At 32.1% G+C, this 6,846-nt stretch overlaps 1 long non-coding RNA gene across 7 annotated transcripts; it reads right to left on the bottom strand.

Annotated features, from left to right (window-relative positions):
• Nucleotides 1–200: 200 nt before the first annotated feature.
• Nucleotides 201–6,388, bottom strand: LOC129907521 (uncharacterized). Of its 7 annotated transcripts, none has more exons than XR_008771061.1 (6): nt 2,780–6,388; nt 1,774–2,723; nt 1,615–1,660; nt 1,101–1,548; nt 858–1,038; nt 201–799 (listed from the first exon to the last, which is right to left on the bottom strand). It is a non-coding gene; the product is annotated as an uncharacterized LOC129907521 (long non-coding RNA). The 7 variants fall into 7 exon arrangements; XR_008771055.1 differs by having other exon boundaries at nt 2,784–6,388; XR_008771058.1 differs by having other exon boundaries at nt 1,774–2,327; nt 2,464–6,385.
• Between the last annotated feature and the right edge of the window lie 458 nt (nt 6,389–6,846).

Genomic DNA, 6,846 nt, shown 5'->3' with positions numbered 1-6,846 from the left:
ACCGATTTCAAAAAATTTGCCAATCATAAAAATTTTCAAACGAAATGGAACCCAATTATAAGAAAAAGTGAAGGCAATAACCGAAATCTAAGCAAAAAAAGTACCTGAAAATGTTTGATAAAAAAGCAAAGAAATTTTATGTTTTATTAGACATTTTATTTATTGCATGCTTAAAATTAGTTCTACGTATGTTACTTAATGTTATATATTTTTGCTATTTTGTTATATGTTTTGATATATTTAAATTATATACTTAGGTACTAAACTGTGATAAAAACTATTAAGCATATGTGATTTTTTAAATTTTGATAAATTTTAAAGACTGATAATTTAGATATTTTTTTTTTTATAATCTGTGATATTTACTTAATTTTAGTTTAATTGTGGTTTAGTTAATTATATTTTTCTTAATCTGTGATATTTACTTGCATTTAGATTAGTTTTAGCTTAGTTCATTTCTACTTTTTCGATCTGTGGTATTTATTTTTTTTAAATTTTTTTTATTTTTCTTGACATTTTATATAACTGTGATACTAGGTTTAAGTTTTTTTTTACCACATTTATTTATTTATTTATTGAAATTTATTTATTTAATTGTTGTTTTGCATGTTTGAATTTGTGTTTTTAATAACTAACACTTAATACTACCATATGTAAAAAGAAATACTTAACAAAACGCACACCATTATTAATAGATGCAGAAAAAAATTTTCAAACAGGAAACTAAATTGGTTTCGAAACACAATTTTAATGGCTTTTATCCAGCTAAAGCTCATTAACTTCCTTCTTTAGGTACAATCTGTTAAAAGAAAACAAAATATTATTGTTTGAATAGGTTATATACGAAGGGTACTTACCTTCACTGAAGCGGCGTCGGTTGTGGTTAGAAGAAAACAAACGTCGAGTGATACCTTACATTTTTTCTTACGCCCGGCATAGAACGTGGGTTTATCCCCACAAAGCCACTTAGATGCTCTTTATAGAGTTATATTAACCCAGAATGACACGGGTGGCTTAACCCTTGTAATATCTGCTTGCCTGAAATGAATAGAAGTACATATTGGAATTGATGATTACGAAATAATAAAACTAATATTTACCGACGGAGATAGCTGCAATATACACTGTACTGCAATCAAGACGCTACGTGGACCATGCCCGGCTAGAAACGTGGGTTACTTCAACAAAGTCATGCTGAGGTCCATACACCCTTTTTTTGTCCACTCTTAAAGTGCCTGGCTACACAGTGATTTTTCAATCGATTGAAAAGTCACATGTGGTGGCTACACACTGTTGTGTCCAATCACGTTCCACTTTTACATTTTCTAGGAACAAACGTCAAAAAGAGGAAAAATTTAGTAATGGAACTGTACTACCCTCAGAAAATTCAGTTCCTCATCCCTCTTGCTAACAAACTCACTGCTTAGGTGATTGAAAATTCACCGTGTAGCCAGGCACTAATAGATTACCTATTTAAGCGCGGACATTTTGTTACGGGTGTCTGTTATGGGGCTATTCTGCTTGGCTCATCCAATAATGAATTTGAGTCTGTAGGGAAAAAGAAGAAAAAAATATGTAAACAAATGTTAGCAAACCGATATGCAGAGTACTCACTTGAATGGTAATGAATATTTGGGCCTTTTTTTCCGATGCGGGCGATCTGAAAATATAAGAAAAACTTAATATAAGTATTCATAAACATTTTATAATAATAAAAACAGATAGGGATATAAAAGTAATTATGAAAATTAAAATAATAAAATTGATACTTACCCAGTTTCTCCGCCATTTGATGTGTTTTGGTTATGCCTTCTAGACCGAGAGCCGGCAGCATATTTTGGCAGTTTTGATATAACCGAAATTCGAGTATGCACATATCTAGATATGCACCACAGTATGTCAACGGAAAAAGTCTGGCAGTGATCTTTTTCAGCTTTCCCTTGCCAGACGCAACCAAAGTGCAGCAAAAAATCAACTTTTGGCGTTTTGGTATAACCGAATAAATGATACACCAAAAAATCATACAAAATCCCCTGATTTCGAAACTGTGAGTTCTAATAAAAAACCTAATAGCTTATTTTCTGTTGGGTATAACCGTATGATGGTAACAAATAAAAATTCTATGTCTATTCCTGGTTTAGAAAATATAAGTTTAAGAGAGATATTGTTCAGCCTTCCCTCTGCCAGACGCCCTTAAAGGATTCCCAAACAGGTTTTTCCATACAAAAAACACCTAGTTTCTGTTTTTTTTCTCATAAAATTGAAATAATATTTTTTTGTTTAAAGTAACCATATGGTGGCCAAATATTAACTTTCTCTGCCTTTTCCTGATTTAGAAAATGTAATGTAAATGTAAACAAAATGGCGCCAAGTGAAAGCAGTATTTGTGACAAGTGCAACAAAAATTTGAATTTAAATGGGAAAAATGTAATTTTCTGTGACGGTGAATGTAAAAAGGCTTACCATAACAACTCCTCTTGCTCTGGAATATCGAAGCAAAAACTGTCGGAGATCATAAATTGGTATGGTTCTGCCCTTCTTGTAAGACTCATAGAGACAGGCGGCGCATCAGCATGTTTCAACCGCAGCAGCATCAAAATCAACGCCGAGACTCAACAGGTACTATTAGTCTTCCAAACACCGATCCAAATTTAAAAACATATTATATCACAAACAAACAACTTTCTGATAAACTCGATGAAATTTTAAATAACCAACAAAATCTGGAAAAAGAATTAAATTCGCTTAGGAAAACGGTTGATGATTACAAAGCTCTCACTAACACCATCATAGAAGAGAACACCGCTATCCAAAATGAATTACACTTTTTGAAGGAACAGTTCGATAATTATAAACTAAATGTGGAAAAACACAAACAAACTTCACTAAAATACAGCTTAGGTATTTCAGGTATTCCGGTTAAAAATGATGAAGATCTTAGATCAATAATCACAGGGATTGCCGAAAAATTAAATGTAGACATTAAATCGGACCAAATTAGGGAAGCTTATCGCAAACCACATGGCTCCGATGAAAACAAACACGCTACTAACCCACCAACAATAATGATTGAGTTCTTCCAAAAAAGTGCTCGTGATAATATCATCAACGCATATAAGAAGAGCAATAGAAAAAAAAAATACCTAAGCACAGGTTGCGTTTTCAATGACAACACAAACCAACCAGTGTATATAGGAGAAGCTTTGACTAAATTTAAGAACTATTTATTTAAGAAAGCAAGAGATTTTATGACAATTTTATGACAAAATAAAATTGCATTTTCCTGGGTGTCTAATGGGAGAGTACTTGTGCGTCTCACAGAAAAGGGAAAAGTAAAAGAGATCCGCAACATTGATTTCTTCAATGAGTTGTGATTGTGTGATGCATCAAGTTCCCTTCACCCCTTGTAATTTTGTCTATGAAAACATTGCAAACATTAAGTTATCTACTACAAGCACAGTCAAGATCCTGTATATCAATGCAAGATCTATAAAAAATAAAATTGACGACATTGAAATATTTCTGAAAACTTTAAACACTGGGATTGATATAATTTGTGTAACAGAAAGCTGGCTTTCAGATTATGATGAGAAATACTTCAACCTAACTAGTTTTTCGAAGTTAACTAGCAATAGACCAAGTAAAGAGGGAGGAGGCGTTACAATTTTTATATCAAAGACGCATTCCTATAAGCCTTTATTCTCAAAAAGTAATAATGAAGATAGTGTATGTGCAGCAAATATTAGAATTAAAAATTTTTCCCTAGATGTTTTATGTATGTACAGAAGGCCTAACTAAATAGCTAATAAAAAAGAAGAATTTTTATCTTTCATGGAAGATAACATGTGCAAATTATCCAAACGAAACGCAATAGTTATAGGAGATTTCAACATCAATATTTTAATTGAAGATGATTTTATTTTGAGATATTTGAATCTATTTAGTACTTATGGTTTTTTTCAATTTAAACAATTCTATTCCAACAAGAAAAAAATCTAACATTGATCACTTCTTCACAAACAATCCCAACCAAAAAATTGCTGTTCATCATGGACACCTGGATTTATTAGACCACAACATGGCCGTGATCGATATAGAAGTTCCTCAGACTAAAATCAAAGATACTACTTCGGAACCAAGTCTTAACCATATATTAGTTCCTAATACGCAAAAATTAAAAATGAAACTTAAAAAACAACCCATAATATTAAATGAATATATGGACTGCGAAACCATGTACAATTATTTTGTAGAAAAACTAAACAGTTATATCAGAATCACATCCCACAAAATAAAGACAAAAAACAAAAATACTTCGAAGGATGAGTGGATAAGCACAGAGTTGATTCTTTTAATCAAAGGAAAGAGTAAATGGTATACGAAGTTATCAAAAGACCCCAAAAACATACAAACTCAACGTCAATACAAATATCTCAGAAATCAAGTAACGATACAGAAAAGAAAAACAAAATCAAATCCCTACGGGAAAATTTTTGAAAACAGCTTGAACAATAATAAGAAAACTTGGGAAAACATAAACAGCATTATCTACAACAATCCAAAAAAAAAGTACGGACTTTCCGTTACTCAAAAACTACACACCGAAAGAAAAATATGAAAAAGTAAACGAATTAAACAAATTTTTCTCTACAGTTGGAAATACAATTTCGTCCAAATGTACATCAAACAAAATAATATATCCACAAAAACAGCACTCACAATGCTTGGTGATGGAAATGACAACACCCAAATCTATTAAAAAAACAATCTCTCCACATTGATAAAAGTTTGCTGCGATGAACTATGTCTCCCAATTTGTACTTTAGTCAACAAATCATTAAAAGAAGGATACGTACCAAAGAAGATGAAAGAAGATTATTGAAAAAGTTGTAAATCACCAACTAACTGAATTTATTGAAAAAAATAATATCTCAAGTCCAACACAGTCAGGATTTAGGAAAAAATCAGGCACAAACACAGCCCTAATAGATATGATCTCACACATACATAAAAATAAAGAATATCGCAACACTGTCAGCACACTTTTCATAGACTTGTCGAAAGCATTTGATACCGTAGACGACAAAATTCTGCTTCGCAAGATTTTTGCTCTTGGCATACGAGGAAACTCCTACTTCTGGTTTCAGTCCTACTTGAAAGATCGATTCCAATATATAAAAATTGATGACTGCACAAGTTAAAAACAACCTGTGGATGTGGGAGTCCCACAAGGGAGTGTTCTTGGACCAACACTGTTTTGTCTGTACATCCAAGACTTTATAAATATCCCACTAAATGGATTTTCTGTTTCGTTTGCAGACGACATAAGTCTCACCTATTCGACCTCTTCAATTTCAAATATCGAAGAACAAATGAACAATGACCTCAAAACAACCGAATCCTGGATGAATGATCATAAACTGACAGTAAACGCCCGAAAAACCAAATATATAGTTTTTAGTACGTGTAGCCCAGATATTACCATAAGATATCAGGGAGTGGAAATACAACAAGTCACTGAATTCAAATACCTGGGACTTTTGGTTGACTCGCACTTAAGCTGGAAATGCCACATCACAAAACTCTGCAAGAAGCTGTCGTCACTAGCTGGAGTCTTCGGTAGAATTCGAAACAGCATTCCTGAATCTATAAAAAGACAACTATATTTTGCACTTTTTCATAGCAACCTAACATATGGCATAAACGTCTGGGGTACAGCCAATCAATATCTCAAAAAAACGCTGCAAGTTGCACAAAATAAAGCTTTAAAACACCTTTTTGGACTAGGACGTTACACGAGTACAATATGGATTTATAATCAACTTCAAATTTTAACGGTAGAGGATGAAATCGAACCGAACATGGTATTACACATACGCAAAATCACTAAATCCGAAATTCACACCAACTAACCACTAGAAGTAGCCTTCATGATCATCTTTTGAGAAGTCGAAACAATATTCACTTAAATGGAACACATACAACCAAATTCGGAAAAGGCTCAATACTTTACCAGTCTATTAAATTATACAATAAATATCCTGATGAAATCAAACAACTTAATATTAAAATGTTTAAGTCTAAAGTCAAAACTTTGTTGCTAAGTAAATATTCAACTTTATAAAGCAATGTTAAGCTTCATAAACTCAATTTTGTCCTTTCTTGTTTCTTTGCTCTCTAGTTATGAATTTATAAACTGTTTCTGATTATTTCATTTTGCTTTATCAGTTTCACATTTACATTCTTTTCACTTTTTTATTTAGTTTGGTCGCACTTGCCAAACAAAACTTCATTTCATTCACTTTGCTTTTTGCTTATTTAAAAAAAATTGTATTCACGTAAACAATCATGTATATTATTATATCCATGTATTATACATAGTCTATTACGAGATTTATCTCATAAGACAAACAAATAAATAAATAAATAAAAAAAGGTAAGTTTAAGCCAGTTTTGTTTCAGCCTACCGTCTGCTAGAAAAGGTATCTCAATAGTACGGGAAAGTTAGATTTTGCTATATGGGGGTCTGGGAAAAAATCCGAAATGCGTTTTGAATTCAGGGCTCGAAAGAGCATAAACCCAGGGATCGAAAAAGTCTAAAACAACATTTTGTACAACCGCTACCGCACCAAGAGTCATTTTGTTTGTCCCTATACAAAAAATTGCAATTTTTTTGAAGTTTTTTGCCTACAGATCGAAAACCTGTCAAATCGAAAAACCAATATTGTAACAAATGAAGGTAATAAAAAGATCTACAACTTTTACTACGAACAAATTTTTTTAAAAACGCTCAAGTAAAAGAGATATGACAAAAATAAGAAAATCACTTTTTGACGTGTTTAAAAA

The sequence above is a fragment of the Episyrphus balteatus genome, chromosome 1 (genome assembly GCF_945859705.1).
Source record: "Episyrphus balteatus chromosome 1, idEpiBalt1.1, whole genome shotgun sequence".
Taxonomy (NCBI): Eukaryota; Metazoa; Arthropoda; class Insecta; order Diptera; family Syrphidae; genus Episyrphus; species Episyrphus balteatus.
This window is presented reverse-complemented; position numbering and strand designations above follow the sequence as displayed.